Raw genomic sequence first — 21,031 nt, 5'->3', positions numbered from 1 at the left:
GGAATTCAACTTCTATTTCAGATTCCTAATCCATGGCAATTAATTATCTTCTTTGAATACCCAAAGCAATTTATGTAGCTTAACATATAATAAAGTTGAGTCCATTATTATTCCTGTTTTATAATTGAGGAGACTAGAGTCTGGATTATTTAAGCAACCGAAATCACACAGTCAGTCAATGACAGAGCCCATGATTAAAATTCTGTCTGTCCTCAGATTTGTGCTCTTCAGATAATGACATTTCTGCACAGTTATTAATCTGAGTAAATAGAGTCCATAGTGAATTATTAGCTGATTTCAGGAGACTCCATGCAAATAAAAGTCTTTCTGTCATTTCATGTTTTGCCAGTCTACATTAATAAAAATCAAAGCAACAAGGCAGTTTATTTAAAAATATTAAAAGTAATAAAAGATTGAATGGAAGGATGAATGGATGGATTAAGAGATAGGTAATAGATAAATTGATGAGATAGAGAAAGACAAAATAAAATTAACCACAATAATAAAATTATAATTTGATATATAACAGAAAATGTTCTTTAGTTTGTTGGGGTGTGTGTGTGTGCGTGTGTGTGTGTGTGTGTAGGTATTCTGTCATAAAACACAATTATTTAAAACATAAAGTCTCAATCTTTCTTAAGAAATATTTTAAATTTAGGCTGCTTACAACTGTGAATTATTATTATTATTATCATTTATTTTTTAAACGGAGCCACACTCTATCGCCCAGGTTGCAGTGCAGTGGCACAATCTTGGCTCACTGAAACCACTGCCTCCCGCGTTCAAGAGATTGTCCTACCTCAGTCTCCCGAGTAGTAATTTTTTGTATTTTTAGCAGAGACAGGGTTTCATCATGTTGGAAAGGCTGGTCTTGAGCTCCTGACCTCAGGTGATTCTCCCACCTCGGTCTCCCAAAGTTCTGGGATTACAGGTGTGAGCCACCATGCCCCACCAGGCTGCAAATTAAATTTATATCAAGAAAAAGGGGGAAATATTAACAAAGACATTTCATTTTTAAAAAATTATTATACTTAACTTCTGGGATACATGTGTAGAACGTGCAGGTTTGTTACATAGGTATACATCAGCCACGGTGGTTTGCTGCACCCAACAACCTGTCCTCTACATTAGGTATTTCTCCTAAAGCTATCCCTCCTCTTGCCCCCCACCCCTGACAGGTCCCAGTGTGTTATGTTTCCCTCCTTGTGCCCATATGTTTTCATTGTTCAAGTCCTATTTATCAGTAAGAACATGCAGTGTTTGGTTTTCTCTTCCTGTGTTAGTTTGCTGAGAATGATGGATTCCACCTTCATCCACGTCCCTGCAAAGGACCTGAAATCATTTGTTTTTATGGCTGCATAGTATTCCATGCTGTGTGTGTGTCACATTTACTTTATACAGTCTATCATTGATGGACATTTTGGTTGGTTCAAAAGTCCTTGCTATTGTGAATAGTGCCACAATAAACATACGTGTGCATTTGTCTTTATAGTAGAATGATTTATAATACTTTGGATATATACCCAGTAATGGGATTGCTGGGTCAAATGATACTTCTAGTTCTAGATCCTTGAGGAATCACCACATTGTCTCCCACAATGGTTGAACTAATTTACACTCCCACCAACAGTATAAAAGCATTCCTATTTCTGCACATCCTCTCCAGCATCTGTTGTTTTCTGACTTTTTATTGATTGCCATTCAAATTGGCATGAGATGGCATCTCATTGTGGTTTTGATTTGCATTTCTCTAATGAGCAGTGATGATGAGTTTTTTTTCAAGTTTTTTTGGCCACATAAATGTCTTTTTTTGAAAAGCGCCTGTTCCTATCCTTTGCACAATTTTTGATGGGAATGTTTGTTTCTTGTAAATTTGTTTAAGTTCTTTATAGATTCTGGATATTAGCCCTTTGTCAGACAGATTGCAAAAATTCTCTCCCATTCTGTAGATTGCCTATTACTCTGATTACGGTTTATTTTGCTGTGCAGAAGCTCTTTAGTTTAATTAGATCCCATTTATCAAGGCATTTCTAACCAGCAACAGGTCCAATATCGTGTCCACAAAGTGAGTATGTTCTGATGCACAGGGTAGCAGTGTTTAAGTATACATTCTCTTCATGGAGTAACATCCAACTCAAATTTTAATGGTAACTCTTTAAATCTTTCCAACCTCTAAACAATTTCTTCTGTTTAATTGCTTTTTGGGTACTGTAATACATTTGGGCATTCTTACTCTAAATATTATTCTCTGCATTTATTTTCAACATTTCTTTTATGGCCATGTAAGTGACTTTTCTCTGGTTATTTATGCAATATAGGTGACAGTCATATTTGGTTTTCTATTTGAATATTCTGTAAAAGCTGAGTAACAACTCCAAAACACAACACAAACATGCATATACACATAGAAACACTTAATGGCTTTATTCAATTAGCAAATGTGTTCACTTAAATTCACACACAACTATGCCTATAGGCATGCCCACACATGCATACACACATACACTGTTTCTCATTCCTATTTCCTTTATCTATACTTGGTTTAGTTATGGCTTTTATTTTATTTTTATTTTTACTTTTTTTGCTTCTAAAGCTTTTATTTTAAAAAGAAAATTAAAATAGGTTATTGGGATCAAAGATATAAACTTTTTGCTACTTTGAGTGATTTTTATAATTCAGAATATGCACTTGTTATTTCATTTTTTATTTTTATAATTGTCAGAAGAGTTTGTCTAATTATCCTATAAATCCCTGGAGAAAGGTGAACACCATATACTTAATTTCTTGGATATATGTACAAAATACTGTAGGCGATGTAAAAATGTTTCTGTGTGAACTTATGTGAGTTACAACTCTAATTCTATGTCAATATTAACCTCAGATTACCAAGTGAAAGCTTAGTCACCAAGTATGCCTCATACTGAAATACTCACTGATTGAATCAGTAGACAGGCAATTCCTATGTTACATTAAAATCATCAGCATCAGTAGAATATTTTATTATTATCCAGATTCTCAATCCACTGCATCTACTTCACAAGCTTCTCCCCCATGATAAACATACACACACACACGCACACACATAGTTATCTCCCAGATAAATTCTTACAGTTATAACAAAGTAATCCCACTGCTTCCATTTATTAAATAATTGATTAAAAATATTTAAGTGAGAAAAATGATTGTGTAAGTGTAATATTGTTAGCAATTGCTAAAACTGAATGTCTATATACCTTCAAAATTCATATGGTGAAACCCTAGTCCCCAAATGTGATAATATTCAGTGGTGGACCCTTGGGAGGTAATTAGTGGGTGAATGAGATTAGTACTCTTATAAGAAGAGACACCAAAGAGATCATTTATTTCTATCAGTCTCTGCCATGACGGTATATAATGAGAAAATGGCCATGTGCAAACAAAGAAACAGGCCCTCATCAGTCACTGGATGTGGAAGCACCTTTATCTTATATTTTCCAGCCTCTAGAACTGTGAGAACAAGCATTTTCTGATTAAGTCACCCTGTCTACAGTAATTAATTTTAACAGTCCAAAGTAACTAAAACAGCAGTTACCTCATGAATTTGGAAATGGTCTGTGTATACGTTGTTAGTAAGTAATTTTGGAAAATTTACTTATTCTTTTGTAAATCTCAGTTCTCACTAAAGAATAGGGATGATAACAATACCCTATCCCCAGCAAGTCCATGAAAATTAAAAGGTAAAATGAATCTAAAAACCTGATGTATAATGGGTATAAAGTAGTCAATACATGCTGATATACATACTTCTTTTCCCCGTTACGAGTACATGCAATACGCTCTGATGAGGTCTTATTAAAATGGCTCACAATAATTGACATTTTACAAGTCATATCATGTAATACTTTTTGCCAAACCTGGTCCCTGACTTGATCAGTTTTATTTTACATTCGAAATTTGTACTTAGACTTATAGGACTACTTTCTTTCATGAAAGATCTAATATCCTACAACAAAACACTTCATTATTTGGAATTGAAAAGTGAAATTATTTGATTATATTTAAGTTAATTTAAGTATTTTAAGTATATAATGTTTAACTGTTAAGTAATTTACTTCAGTTATTAAAATGACTGAGTCAGAGTGACTGATTATACTTCCTAGGCACAGTAGGCCAGATGTCAGGAATCAAGAACTTTGTTTTCAGAGCTGGCATTCATTAGCTCTTGGTTTGAAGAATTCATTTATTCTCTTCATTCTTTCTGAATAGTTTAGCATTGTTTTCTAGATGTGATTGAGTTTAAATACACTATTTGGAGTTTTATAGGTTCTCTTCTTTTAGGGAAAATAAGTTTGAAAAAGAAAGAGAATAAAAAACTAGGTCAAAAGGGATCTATGGCTGTCTCACAGCAAGAGTGAAACACTGAGATGCCTACATGGTATATAAAAATTAAAATAAAGAAGGCAAGCTGATTGTGAAACAGCTAAATATGGCAATAAATGACAAATGTCAGTAGTATCTCTACTGGGGAAATTTTGGAATGGTGGGGACTGAGGATAATTAGAGAAGACAACCTGCCTAAATATGGCAGCATCTACTAAAACTTATGACTCCATTTATGAAGAACATGAGTAGATGTCCTGATATTTAAACACATACCAAAAATTAAGATGTTCATGTGAAATGTTCTTTTCTTTTTTGTATTTTGCTAAATTGATTATTTTAAAGTAATAATATTTTTTATTCAAACAAACATATTGTCAGCTTAAAGGCTACTAGTTTCTTACCTATTAAAATTTGCTTTTCCATTTGATGATTGAATTTTTTTTGTGACATCACAAGTAAGTTACTGGTTATACGTGAACGAATGCATGAATGGAATTATTATTACTTTCTTTGACAAATGCTTTTACGTATGTAAAATTTTCATCTTAGAAAGTTATTTTATGTGTTCTTACAGAACTACCTTCTCTTCCATGATACATATTTGTTAGTTCTATTTACTTAAGTAACATTGAAGATATTTAATTATTTTTCTGTTTTCATTTATCACATTCTTATTCCACTAAAATACCTATATTTTCTTCAGTTATATATGATTGGACTTTTTTTTTTTTTTTTTTTTGAGATGGAGTCTCACTCTGTCACTCAGGCTGGAGTGCAGTGGCCGGATCTCAGCTCACTGCAAGCTCCGCCTCCTGGGTTTACGCCGTTCTCCTGCCTCAGCCTCCCGAGTAGCTGGGACTACAGGCGCCCGCCACCTGGTCCAGCTAGTTTTTTGTATTTTTTAGTAGAGACGGGGTTTCACCATGTTAGCCAGGATGGTCTCGATCTCCTGACCTCGTGATCCGCCCGTCTCGGCCTCCCAAAGTGCTGGGATTACAGGCTTGAGCCACCGCGCCCGGCCATGATTGGACTTTTTTAACCATCCCGATAGATGTCCTGTGACATAACGGAATCTTTTTTATTCTTAGAATTAAAGAGCTACACCATAGTACAGAAAGCTTATTAATTTACTATATCAGCAATGTACAGAGCACAGGCTAATGGATTTTTTAATTTCAAACTCTACGTTCATGTTTTTTTTCTCTGCATTAAGCACTGAGCAGGTGGTATTTTCTAATTGTTCATGTCATTTTTCTTCCACCATGAGGGAAAGAGCTCAGAGACATGTACAGTGGCATTTGTAGTTAAATGATGATGGATGGATAAAGGAGTAATGTGTGTTCTTTGATCAGGAAAGCGTTTAATTTGGGATCCATGGCAAAAGAACTGTGTGAGGTGGGGCTGAGCCCTGCCCTCAGTAGTTTAGGTGCCATTCAACATCATCTAGCAGTGCTTTATCTTGGCTCCTGATGCTTGTTAAGAAATCATGAATTGGAGCAAACAATTAGTAAGAGAAGTGTTCATTATCTGCATTTAACAGAATTGATTTCATATGCAGCAGTCAATAAACCTCATTGGGGGGCATTATTGCAACTATGAGGAAGCTGCAAAGGACGACAGCAGCAACTGTGATACAAGTTACAGGGTGTCTGCTTCTGGTTGGGGATTTATGCACAATTACAGGTACCAGCTTTCTCATCTAATGATATCAGCTAAAGTAATCTTTTCTAATTCTTCCCTTCCATTTTCATTATACATAAATTAAGAAAACAAAATACATCATGCTCAATAATAAGGATTCTGAGTAGAAACTCACCGGTTCACCTTAGCTATATTTTCCTTTTTGGCTTTCTTTTCTTTTATTTTCTTCTCTCTCTCTCCTTTCTCTTTAAAAATTTTGGACTGTAAACATATACATCATTTTAATTTGAGTCCTTATGTATTGACAGTGTGCAGGGAAGAATGGGAAAGTCACTGTAAGTGGAGCTCAGAAAAAGCTAACAAATTCACGAAAAAGTGAGATTATTTCTGGTCTTTCTAATTTTTTTTTTTTTTTTTTTTTTTTTTTTTTTTTTTTTTTACTTTCTGTTTCTCACATTCTCCCATATTAAATTAATAGTTGGGACTTTTTTTTTCTTCTTGAGACTGAGTTTTGCTTTTGTTACCCAGGTTGGCGCGATCTTGGCTCACCGCAACCTCTGTCTCCTGATTTCAAGTGATTCTCCTACCTCAGCCTCTCGAGCAGCTGGGATTGCAGGCATGCACCACTGTGCTCAGCTAATGTTTTGTATTTTTGGTAGGGATGGGGTTTCTCCATGGTGGTCAGGCTGATAGTGAACTCCCAACCTCAAGAGATCCGCCCGCCTCGACCTCCCAAAGTGCTGGAATTACAGGCGTGAGCCACCATGCCCGGCCTATTTAGAACGTTTTAGGTGGAATTTGGCTGGAACGACCTATAGGTAGAATGGTACAGAAGTCTGTTCAAAGCAAGGAAGATATATTAAAGACAGCATAATTAATAGAAGGGTTCAATACATGGTGCTGAAAAGAGGAACTTACTCAAAGTTGAAACTTTAGCAACGACCTTATGGGATTACGGGATTAAGTTAGTCCAAAACTAGGAAGATGATTTAGGAGGCTAGACACAATGAAGAACAGGAACAGGTCACAACAAGTGATACATGATGAGGTAGGTAAAACATTTCTGGACTGTAGACATAAAGCACTAGGAAGACGGGTTTATTTATTTAATTATTTATTGAGACGGAATTTTGCTCTTGTTGCTCAGGAGGAGTGCAAAGGCGTGATCTCGGCTCACCGCAACCTCCGTCTCCCGGGTTGAAGCTATTCTCCTGCCTCATCCTCCCGAGTAGCTGGGATTATAGGCATGTGCCATCACGCTCAGCTAATTTTGTGTTTTTAGTAGAGATGGTGGTTTCTCCATGTTGGTCAGGTTGGTCTTGATCTCCTGACCTCAGGTGATACGCCCACCTCGGCTTCCCTGTAAGATATCAAACATATATCTCAGTCCTGGGCCCAGTACAAACATTCCTCCATATATCTCAGTCCTGGGCCCAGTACAAACATTCCTCCATATATCTCAGTCCTGGGCCCAGTACAAACATTCCTCCATTTGTCTCAACTTCCTGGGCCCAGTACAAACATTCCTCCATTTGTCTCAACTTTAGAAAAACACCACCTGGAGAGTCCCCGATAAGGTCACAACCGTTTGTGGAGTGGTTTTACTGAAAGCGCGGGAACCAATAAAAAAAACTGCTAAATGTATAACTTAAAATGTTAACCAATTGTAATGCTGTAACCAAAAGAATTCCCTTGTTTCTCTGTAACCTTACACATCCTGTTTACATCGGGCTATAAAAAGGGAGCACATGCATCGTTCGGGGCCCTCTTGTATGCTGTGGAGCAGAGGGACCAAGTTCGAACTTGCAGTAAAGATCCTTGCCGCTTGGCTTTGACTCTGGACTCTGGTGGTCTTCTTCGGGGAATAAACGGTCTGGGCATAACATTCCGAAGTGCTGGGATTGCAGGCGTGAGCCACCCGTGCCTGGCTGACAGGGGTTTATTTTTATGAGTTGCAGACTATGTGCTTTGAGAATGAGGCAACAGATTTACAGATGTAAGCATAATTTAAGGATATTGAAAATGATATAGGAACAAACTTTGTTTAGTCATTCATGGATTTATTCATTCTTCAGATGATTATGTGTGTGAATATTTAAGAATTCTAAAACCACATGGGGTTACTTATAACTATATAGGAGCCTAATACTACAATGGAATCAGAATATACTTTGCTGAATGGAGGAGGCTTTTAAATGAAAACCTTCTCTCTACGTCTTTATGTTTCTAACAAGAATCCACTGAAGACCTACATTTCCCCAAAGGTTAACAGCCCCCTTCTCAGTTTTCCTGGTAAAGTGTTTTTATATTAGTAGAATACTTTTTGTCACACTCTATATTTTTCTTATCTCAAGTAGAAAAAAATTTGTCCTTTTGCTTGGGACCATTAACAGCCCTCGTAGTGGAAAAGTAAAAGGAAAGGATTCTGTGAATTTTCTGTTATATAAATTTTAGCCAATTTAGGACTCTTGAATGAGGGACCATGCAGCCAAGGATTTAGGAACTTCAGCTCAGGAAAGAAAACTACCTAGGTGTTTAATCTTGTCCTAGCCTTTTATCAGCTGGATAACTTTGAGCAAGTTTTATACATATCCTTCCTGTGAGTTTTTCATATATCATACTGACTTAGTAATACAGTATGTTTCACAGGCTTGCTGTAATAAATTGATGGGGTGTATCTAATAGTGTTTATTTCACTGTAACTGGGCCATAGTTAGGAAGTAATCAATTAAAATTAGCTGCCATTATTCCTATTATTACTATGGTGATGGGCAGCTAAAGAGCATTTAAATAATTATCATTAATATTGATAAATATTAAATCATTTGAAGAGTCAGGAATTTTATATTCTAAATGATATTTTTATTTATATTGGAAATACAATTCTGATCAAAGACTAACATATGTTTTATATATATTTATTCTTAAAATTTTTACATATCTAGCTATACTGATATAATATGTACATCAAAATATACAATATGGAATTTTTTTATACTTTAATTTCTGGGATACATTTACAGAACGTGCGGGTTTGTTACATATGTTTACATGAGCCATGTGGGTTTGCTGCACCCATCAACTCATCATCTACATTAGATATTTCTCCTAATACCCTAGTCCCATAACCCCAAATAGGCTACAGTATGTGACATTTCCCTCCCTGTGTCCATGTGTTCTCATTGTTCAAGTCCCATTTATGAGTGAGAACATGTGGTATTTGGTTTTCTGTTCCTGCATTAGTTTGCTGAGAATGATGAATTCCAGCTTCATCCATGTCCCTGAAAAGGACATGAACTCATCCTTTTTTATGACTGCATAATATTCCATGGTGTATATGTTCCAAGTTTTCTTTATCCATTATGAGATAAGATGAGACATAGAAGTTATAATTCACCATAATAGATCATCTTGCAGGGAAATAGAAATCTACAAATTCCTCTTTGGAGGCCATAGGCAACAAGATATGAAATAAGATTCCCCAAAGGCCAAATAGTTCATTCCTATATTCCTACTTCTTTTATAAGTGATTTTAGTTGAACATTGTATATTCAAGTGAGAATAGAAGGAGATAAAATTATAAAACATTATTGCCATGGGCAATAGTTTGCAAATAAAATTATTATTAAAATCTTCTTATATTTTTCAAGATAATTTCCAAGATCCTACTAGTTAAGCAAAGTGTCTAAATCCGATTAGTTTTCATTAGGTTTATATAATCTTGAAACCTTAAGAAATTTTGGCTACAGGAGGATACTGACAGCAAACAAATCTTAGAAATATATGTTGAGCAATTTTTAATACAAAGCCCTGAAATTCTTCACTTTTGTATAACCCAGAACCCCTAAGAGAGTAAGAAAGACACATGTACATAGAAGTGTTTTGAGAACGTTTACAACAAAACTCTTATCAGGTATTAATTTTGAGAAGTATTCCTTGACCTCCTAGACTTGTAAACATTATGGTAACATTTCCTCTCCTGTGTTACCATAACTAACTTTCCACTCATGCTTCTTTTAAGTGAGCTGCTAATTTCAATGAAGCCCAAATAATTTCATCTTTCTTTCCCTGATACCTAGTGTAGTACTCTGCACTTGATAGGTGTTAGGAGACAGTCTTCCAAGTGTCTTTTGCATTTCTGCACAATATTGTTCTGCACTAGGCTATCTTTTAAAGGATCTTTGCATAGAGAACAACTTTGAAAGACTAAGTATTTCCCCCTAAAGCAAGAATAGATTTTCTTACCTATTGGTAATAAAGATGTCTCCCTCCAAGGCAAATCCTGGACAGGTTTGTTTACAGCTCATGATAAAATGATTGGGCTCCTTCAGCCTAGAGTAACTCAGCTCTGATGTAAATCCAAGTTCCTCTACTTTGTCTTGTTAGACTTTTGGGTTAAAAGGAACAATAAGAATGAGGAACTCATGCCCATTGCTGTGCCTTGAGAAATAAAGGCCTTTTCTATGAACCAGGGGTCCAGTATCTTCTCCCAGCATTCATGCCACTGTGGCAGGCTAACACAGAAAGTAGTTAATGAATGTGTACACATGCATAGAATATATATAAAAACAAGTACACATGCATTCCCCATTCATATCGTATGGGAGAATTTTCAAAACTCCCATATCCTTAGAATATAGTATTCCTGATCACCTCATGCCTTTACATAGAGCAGATCCATCAGTTTCCAGACAGTCTAACACAACTCTATTTTGCATATAAAAATTCAAAAGGTAGCATTGGTGGATTTTTGTTGGTCCATTATTTACAAGTAACATTAAATATTTTCCATCTAAACTGATAAATTAAAGAGGGATGATTTTTGCTTTGGAAGTATAGTCACTTTATCCACCAGTGCTCTTGGTAACTATTTTTGATGTAGAATTCACTATTTTACAGATAAGTGTGAAGCACTGTATATAAATGTGTTAATAATGAAAATGAGATATTAAGAAATGTATGAATAAATTGGCAAACTATAAATTTAAAAAAAGTACTTCATATAACAGTATGTAAAATAAAACCATGTTTGCCAGCAACTTGCAAAGACATTCAGCACAATAACAGGCCACTGAAGCCACATTTTATTCATTGTGATTGCTGGCAAAATGCCCAGTCATTTGCAAAGTGTGAAATAATGGGTAATAAAGAACAATAAGCTTAAGACCTAGGAAAGCAGAATTCCTCTTTTAATTCTGAGATCAATTATGATCACAATCACAGTTGAGAGATAGTCTATGGCTTCTCATCTCACCTCAGAAGTAGAATATGCCTGTGAAACTCTCAAGGTTCAATCATATATTTTTCTCAGTTATAATTGGAAAGCACTTGGAGACATTAATGAATAACAAGACCTTTTAAAAGGCAATTGTAATATCACTAAAGAGAAAAATTTTGTTAATATCATCCACATATAAAGATACTAAGATATTTTTATTATAAATAAGTTTGTCTCCAGCATATATTATGTATTTTCTATGTAGTTAACAGTTTAATAGACTTTTGAGTTTATAGGAAAATATGGAAGGAATAAATATCTTTTCTCAAGAACATTCTTATTTAGTTAAAAAAACAGAGAAAATAAATTAAAATATACCACTCATTATAAATAAATGTCTATCAAATAATGGTAAGAGAGCATGAATTAAAACAGTTCTGAGTAAGATACTGATAAATTGTGAAGACTTTCTTGAAGAAAAAACGTTTTAAATAATCTAATAAGAATAACAGTACAGGTTAGAGGAGACAAAAAGAAAATTAAGGATAAAGTCAAGGGAATTTGAAAAGGTAGAAAGATAATGATAAGACAATATTGTTTGGAGCTCTGAGGGTTACATAGGTTAGTAGGAGCCCTGCAAAGATTTGAACAAATACGGTTAATGAAATGAATATAATACAGCTGCTCACAATGGCTGTACATAGAACTGTGAGTGAGCTACAGAAAAGGCACTATAGATTAATAGCAGGTGAGTGACACAAAGAACTTTTCTAATGTAATAATAATAATTGTTAGCATTTATTGAAGGCATAGTATTCTGGTGACATATCTATTAGCAATTTAATTATCATGAGACGCATACAAGTAAAACACTATTATTATTTTTATTTTATGAAAGATGAAACTCAGGCAGAGTGCATTTTAATAGTTACTATATGGATCCATTGTGTGATTGTAGGTATTCAAAGATATGAGCTCTGAAATCAGAGCTATGCTTATAACCATCATACCATATTGCTTCTCTAGATAATCATTATAAATGTTGGTATAATTTTCAAAAATATTAGGTCAAGTGTCATTTCAGTGAATATAAGTGAAAGGTAAAATAAGTTATTTTCAATGGAGGACCAGCTTTTGGTAAGAGAGAGAGAGAGAGAGAGAAAAAAAAAACCCATAAGATAAAGGAAAAAAGAAAGAAACAAAAAACAAACCCCAAACCTGATGTCCTTCTTTAGCCCACTGTGATAGTATTACCGCCACAAAACTGCCACTGCTTATTGGCACAACAAATAATGGCTAGTATTAATCCATTCATACACAGAACTGGATATGGATCAAGTACAAATAAGAAAAAATGTGACAACTATGTGCCAGCTAGACATTTTCTTTAAGTACCTTCCATTTCATTTTACAACTCTAGATGTATACAAGAAGATCAAGAGTTTCAAAAGAAAAAGCATTTTGGAAGGAGATTATTTTGGTTATTCTTGTGCCCTAAGGGGTGGTCTGTTAAACATTTATTTTTTATGAAAGAAATCTCTCATGAAACTCCATTAGATAACAAAGCAACTTAACTAAAACAAAGATTGCCAGCAATACGACTCCCATTCAGTAATTGGATACATTGTTTAAAATTGGGTAAAACATTATTGTCCTAATTTACTTAGTCATGATTTTTATCTCATGAATATAATTAGCAATGAGAGTTGAAGATAGTAGAATCACAATTGCAGTTTCCTTTGCTCTGCCTTAACTCTGATTATCTAAATAATATAGCTCACTTTTATGATTAGTACATAAATAAAGTCTGAGTATTTCTTGCCATTCATTACTTTATCTTGAAAACAGAGAGTATTTACTTTTTGTGTGGCAAAGGAGGCCTAATGGGGAACCTTGACCTTCATCTCAACTTGACAGTTTAAAGGTGCTCCATCCTTTCCCTTTTGCTTGCCATGTGTCTGAAAAAGACTAGTATAAAAAAATAAATAAAGAACTTTCAAAACTTAAGAGTGAACAAAGTCAAATTAGAAAGTGGGCAAAAGACATGAATATACTTTTCACTGAAAAGAATATATGTTTAGAAAATCAGAGCATGAAAGGATGTTAACATCATTAGCCATTAGGCTAATTAAGCCATGAAAACTTAAAACCCCAATGGGATTTCAATATATACCCAATGAAATAGTTAAAATAAAAAATTAATGACAACTCTGAGTGCTGGCAAGGCTGCAAAGAAACTACATAACTCCTGCATGGTTGATGGAAACGTAAAATAACAAAGCCATTCTCTATAGCAATTTGATACTTTCTTTAAAAAACAAACAAACAATTTAACATGCAATGATGTTATGACTCAGTAGTTTCACTCCTGAGCATTTACAGCAGAGTAATTTTTTAAAAACCATGTTAATTCAAAAACTTTACACAAATATTCAGAGCAGCTTTATTTTTAATAATCCCAAACTGGAAACATCCTAGACATTTTTGAAGGAGTGAATAAGTTTAAACAAAATGTATTATATTCATGCAATGAAGCACTACTTAGCAACTAAAATAAATGAGTTATTGATATAGGCAACAACCTCCATAAATCTTCAGAGAATTATGCTGAGTAAATAAATCTAATCACAAAAGATCATGCAATGTGGAATTTCCCTTATATAACATTACTGAAGTGACAAAATTATGAGAATGGAGGAAAGATTAGTGGTTGTCAAGGGTTAAAGATGAGATGAAAAAGAGGAAAATGGATGTGGTTAGGAAAGAACAACATGAGGGTTTCCATGGTAATGGAAATATTCTGTATGTTGACTAAATTGATCTCCATATATTGGTTATGATATTGTACTATAGTTTTGCAAGATGTTACCATTGGGAGAAGTGAGATAAGGTTACAAGACATCTCTCTATATTATTTCTTACAACTGCAAGTAAATCTACAATTATATCAAAATTTAAAGGTTATTTTAAAAAGAGAGTTCTTAAATTAATAATTCATTCTCCCAACTTTAGAAATTAGAAAAGGAAGACTAAAGTAAGCACAAAGCAAGAAAAATGAAGAATAATACAGATTAGAGCTGAAATCAATCAAATAGAAAATGAAATAAAAAACAATAAAGAAGTTTAATGATCCAAAGTTTGAATCTTTGAAAAGATAAACAAAATTGAGAAATATTTACATGATAAATAATAAAAAAGGCTGGGCTCGGTGGCTCACGCCTAAAATCCCAGCATTTTGGGAGGCCGAGGTGAGTGGGTCACTTGAGGCCAGGAGTTCGTGACTAGCCTGACAAACATGGTGAAACTCTATCTCTACTAAAAATACAAAAATTAGCCAGGCGTGTTGGTGGGCGCCTGTAATCCCAGCTACTCAGGAGGCTGAGGCAGGAGAATCACTTGGACTTGGGAGGTGGAGATTACAGTGAACCCAGATCCTGCCATTTCATTGCAGCCTGGGTGACAACAGCGAAACTTTGTCTTAAAAAAGAAAAAAAAAAAAGAGAAAGAAAGAAAAGGAAAAAGAGATAACACGTTGATTACCAAAATCAGGAACAAAGATTACTACTACCAACCCTCCCCCACCCCATCCAAATATATGAATTATAAGGGAAATACTATAAAACACTTTGTGACCACAAAGTATACAACTTATATTTAAGATACAAAGTCTTGAAACTATATAAAGTACCACAGCTGAAACAAAAATGAATAGAAAATCTGAATAAATATGTTTAATTAGCAATTAAAAGTCTTCCATAAGGGAATATATAGGACTACATGACTTCACTGGTAAGCTATTTCACACATTCAATGAAAAAAATGATACCCACACTCGGAAAATAGAAAAAGAGAGAAACTTCACAATTCATGTTATAAGGCCTATATTCAAAAGCAAAAATGAAAAAAGAAAGAAAGGAAAAAAAACTTTTTAAAGAAAAAAATAAAAATAAAATTACAGATCAATATACCTCACAAATATAGACACAAAAATCTCCAATTAAATATTATCAAACTAAATTCAACCATATATAAAAATGATTACACTCCATGACTAAGTGAAATTAATCCCAGAAATGCAAGATTGTTTTTGTATTTAAAAAGTAACTAATGTAATATGCTATCTTATAAAATAAGGAACTGAAATGAAATGATTATCTCAATGATGCAGGAAAAGGATTTGACAGACTCTAACATGAATTAATTTAAAAAATAGAATAGAAATTCTTCAACCTGATAGAGGACATCGACAACAACAACAACCAAAAACACTATATTTTACAGCACATCTAATGGTGAAAGTCTGCATGTCATCCCCTCAAAAGTGGTGACATGCCAAAAATATCTATAATGTTCACTCTCACTAATTGTATCCGATATTGCACTGGAAGTTATAGTCAACACAATGAAGAAAACATTGATAAAGCCATCAGGAAATGGAAGTGGCCAGGCTTAATAGCTCAGGCCTGTAATCCCTGTGCCTTGGGAGGTCAAGTTAGGAGGATTACTTGAGGCTGAGAGTTCAGAACTAGCTTGGGAAACAAAGAGAGATCTTCTTCTTTACAAATTTATTTATTTTTGTAATTAGCCAGGCATGGTGGCATTCACCTCTCAGTCCTAGGTACTCAGAAGATTGAGGCAGGAGAATTGTTTGAGCCCAGGAGTTCAAGGTTGCAGTGAGCTATGATTGCAAGACATGATTGCACTCCAGCCTGGTAGATAGAGCAAGACACTTTCTCTCTTAAAAAAAATTAAGAAAATAATTATATTCACAATACTATAAAAATAAACCCTTGGAAGTAAATTTAGCAAAATGTTTGTAAGATTGGTGTGCTGAAAACTAATAATCTAAGCAAATGGAAAATCATTCAATGCTCATGGATTAGGAGACCTACTATTTTTTTTTTTAGTAATTCTCCCATCATAGATCTATAGATTTAATACTCTTGTTACCATACATTAGCCATATTGTATGAACATAAATATTTCATTTGTGAGCCTCATATCTAATTATTTGCTAATTACATATAAAATAATTATTTTAATATGAGCTCTTTGAAAAGCACATTAAAAATGGTTCCCTGAGACCTTGGCTTTCAAGTTCAGATGGAACTATTCAATTTGAACTAGAAAATTTAATAACCAAGGTGTCATCTTCTGCCTCATTATCTTTTTATTTGGAAAACTATGTTAGACTCCAAGGTATTGAGTTGATAGGGAGAGTTGAGGAAGAAATTTTCAGTCTCTCTTTACTTCAGGGTAAGAGAAGTAACCAGTTTAATTGTTCAGAACCTGACATTTATTTAGTCATGTCTTCTTAGTGCTCAGGTTTATTGTCTTCAACGACTGGATACCAATCTGCTTCCTTTTTGACTTTCCTAGGCTCAGATTCATCAGATTCTCTACTTGTGTCATTTGGAATGGAAAGACTTTCCCACAGGGTAGAGGTTATTCTTTCTCTTTCTTCATTCTCTCTCTCTCTCTCTCTCTCTCCATCACAATTTTTGCCAAGTGCAAGCCAGGTTTTTGGTCAAGCTAGGTTTTTATTGCATGCTTCCCTTCAACTACATATGAAAGCAATCTATTAAATAATATTTAATTTGGTCTCAAATGTAAACCATACCCTCCAACCTAGTATTTCTACCAAATAACCATGAACTGAAATTTACTTCATAGTTCTGACTTTCATAAATTGTTTCCCAATTTATCTTCAATTTTCATTTTTTTTAACCATTGATATCAACTCTGGAGAAAAGAATACATCTTACACCCTGCATAACAACAGGTACAATAAAAGAAGTATGTTCCTTAATGTGAGAAGAATGTTAACCCATTTCAATCACAAGTATTTGATTTTCTCCATGGGTAACACTATGCTATGCATTGTGGAGTTTACAGAAGAGTTGAGATATGATCCTGACTTTGTGGTATACAATTTCATCTGATAGGGCAAGGCATATGTGGTACAATAAAGATATAGATGTTACTGATGTACATGAGAGCCTTGTGGGCTGAGTTTCCTTATAGAAGTGGAGTTTGTGCAATCTTGAAATGGATAGCATCTGGATAAGAAAAGAGTCAATCGAGTAAGAGAAATGCCCCCAAATTGCTTCTGCAATGGTAGAACAGCTTCCTTCAGAAAAAGCTACATAGACTTTTAAATTTAAAATGATAACATCTTATAAAATAATATATAAATACCATTTACTTTTATGTCTAATACATTTAGGGAAAGTATCTAAGTCAATGTTAAAAATTCTATTTCAAATCTTCGCATGCAACTCCTTTCACTAAATAATAGTGAACTGTCTTTTGAAATAATCAGATACTTCAAAATTAGTTTTCTTTTCAAATAATGCAATGTAGTAAAATGTGGACTTGCAGAGTTCTTAGTTTACTGTGATTCTTCTATGAAAATAATGTAAAACTATTTTAAAATTTTCCTTAAATTTCTCACAAGTGTAAAGTAAGTACGACACCACAAGCAATATTTGCTGAATTATTACAATGTATTATATGTATTTTACTTAATTAGTTTGATATTGAGAACTTTTTTCAAATAATAATTCTCTGAGATGAAGATAAAGTGGATGAAAATTGAAGTAAAGATGTATTCACCCTACAAGACTTAATAGAGAGACTGCACAGAACTCAACATTGTATTTGCCAAGGGATTAAAGAGGCAGAGCAGAAACTGCTTCCAATGTTGTTTCCAAATAAATAAATAAATAAATAAATAAATAAATAAATAAATCTTTTCAGATGTTTTCTTCCAAGGAGAGAGTAACACTAACCTCTATCTTCATGTACACATTTTTCCAGGCTTCTGGAGCTTGTCGGTGATTCCTAAACTTGGCTTTATATTAGACTCATCCAGCGACCCATTAAAATCCCAATGTCACCAGGCATGGTGGCTCACACCTGTAATTCAAGCTACATGAGTGGCTGAGGCAGAAGGATCCCTCAAGTCCAGGAGTTCGAGGCTGCAGTGAGCTATGATCATGCCACTGTACACTAGTCCAGGTGACAGAGTGAGACCCTGTCCCCTCCCCCTCCAAAAATCCTGATGTTCAGGTTATCAAATTAGAATTTTTGAAGGTATCATTGAGGCAGTGCTATTAAAAGCAAAGACAAAATGAAGCAAGTAAGCAAACCACTTGATTCTGATGTGGAACAAACGTTAAGAACCACCAGGTAGAAAAAGAAAACAAATTCATTAATACTGATTGTCTATTACCTTTAAATAACCTAGATCTCAAGAGATCCTAATATACAAAACATTGGGCTAGGACCTGAGAATCTATTACAATTAGCATTTTCATTAATCTAAATATCTCACTTATATCATTCACAAAATTCAATATAAGATGGATCACAGACCTAAATATGAATGCTAAAGCTTCTAGAAGAATACTTTGAGGAACATCATAGTGATCTTGGGTGAGATAAACAATGATTTTTTTCTGGAGCACAGAATGTATTAAACATATAAATAAAAATTGTATTAATGTTTTTACTATATTAAACATATTCATTTATTCAAAAAACCTCATTACATATATAAGGAACTCCTTATACAACAACAGAAAAAGCAACTTAAAAAGGGTGGCAAAGTGACTGAATAAATTTTCTTCAAAGACATACAAATAGCCAAAATGTATATGAAAAGATGTTTAACATGGCTAATGATCAGAGAAATATCATTAGCCATGTTGAACATGACTAATGATATTTGGGAAAGCCACAATATGATATCACTTCTTACCCATTAGGAGAACCATTATAAAACAAAACAAGACATAGCAAGTGTTGGCAGTGATATGGAGAAACTGGAACGCTTGTACACTCTTGTTGTAAATTGGGATGTAAATTGGTTCAGCCACTGAATAACAGTATGGAATTTCCTCAAGAAAACAAAAATTAGAACTACTACACGATCCAACAATCTTACTCTTGGGCATATGTCCAAAAGAATGAAAATTAGGATGTGGTAGAGTTACCTGCACACCCCTGTTCTTTGCAGCATCACTCACAAAAAACAAAATTTGAAAACTTAAATGTCCATTAGTGCATGAATGGATAAAGAAAATGTGGTGTATAAATACAATGGAATATTTTCAGCTTTAAGAAGGAAGGACATTCTGCCATTTGCAACAACATGGATGAACCTGGAGGATATCATGCTAAGTGGGATAAGTCAGTCACAGAAGGACAAATTCTGCATGATTTCACTTATATAAGCTTTCTAAAATAGTCAAACTCATAGAAATAGAGAGTAGAATGGTTAGGGGAAGGAGGAAGAAGGGTTGCTGTTCAATGGGTATAAAGTTTCAGTTGTGTAAGTTGCATAAATTCTAGAGATTTTCTGTACAACATCACGCCTATACTTAACAGTACTATATTGTACATTTAAAACCTTATTAAGAGGATAGATCACAAGTTATGTTTTTATCCCAATTAAAAATGAATAGAAATGTCACAGTGAGATAACATATGAGTGCATAAATATTTGAAATACATAGACCTAACAAAAGATTTCTATGGAGAATAAATAAATCCTATAAATTGTTATGCAGAAGACAAATCACTCAATTAAAAGTGGGTAAAACACTTGAACAGTCAATTCATAAAAGAAGACAGTCAAGTGGATAATCAGGATAAGAAAATGTGCTGAACACAGTTGGTCATCAGAAAAATGAAAATAAAAACCTTAATGAAATGTCATTACATATTGAAGAGTGCTGGTGAAATTAAAATGGCTAAATACCTGGAGACCAATATGGGAGGACAGCTTGAGCCCAGGAGTTCAAGACTGCAGTGAGCTATGATTGTACCACTCCACTCCAGCCTGTGTGACAGAGGAAGACCTCATCTCTTAAGAAAAAAAATTTGGGAACTGGATGTACCAATTTTGAAGAAGTTATGGAACAAAGAAAATCTCATACATTTGTGGTGGGAGAGTATATTGTATAGCTATATTTTAAAGAAGTTTGACTATTTCTTATAAAGTTAAACTGCATACATACCCAATGACATTGTAATTCAATTTATAGGTATATTCCAAAAATAAATGAGGGTGTGTATTCACACAATAGAGACAGATATAAAATTATTCATAGCAGTTTGTGTTTTTTGTAGGCAAAAACTGGATGTAACATCTATAAAGAGGAGAAGAGATAAACAAATTATGATATTGTCTTAGAGTAATAATACATAGCAACAAAAAATAAAATATTGACACATAAAACAACATGGATATATCTCCAAAACATCATGTTGAGTAAAATAGGTCAGACACAAAAGCCTAAAATCTATATGACTCCAGACAAATTAAGTTTAGTTAGAGGCAAAAGAGAACTATGGTCACAGTAGAATATCCTTTGACCAATGGTTGTTATTAACTGGAATCAAGCACCAGAAGATTTTCTGTGATAGTGAAACTGTTCTTTATCTTAATATGGGTGGTGTGAATATGAGTGCATAAATATTTAAAGTTAAGGTGTACACCTTAAATATGTTCATATCATAAAATACAAATTTAGTCTTGGTAATGTACCTCCAAAATTACTTCTCAGCAAACCTACCTTCAAAACATTTAAATAACTTTTTTGACTGCTGTTATCCACCCAGGCCAAGTCAACATCATGTCTCATCTGAATTTTTATACCCCTTCCTGCTTCTGCATTAGCCCTCACCTTCAGTCTATTCTCAATACCCAAGCAAGAATATAACATAATATAATAGAGATCATGCCACTCTGCTCATCCACTTTAAAGGACTTCTAATTCCGCTCTGAGTCATTATTGTACAGAT

The sequence above is a fragment of the Rhinopithecus roxellana genome, chromosome 11 (assembly GCF_007565055.1).
Source record: "Rhinopithecus roxellana isolate Shanxi Qingling chromosome 11, ASM756505v1, whole genome shotgun sequence".
Lineage (NCBI taxonomy): Eukaryota > Metazoa > Chordata > Mammalia > Primates > Cercopithecidae > Rhinopithecus > Rhinopithecus roxellana.
Note: the sequence above shows the minus strand (reverse complement) of the source record.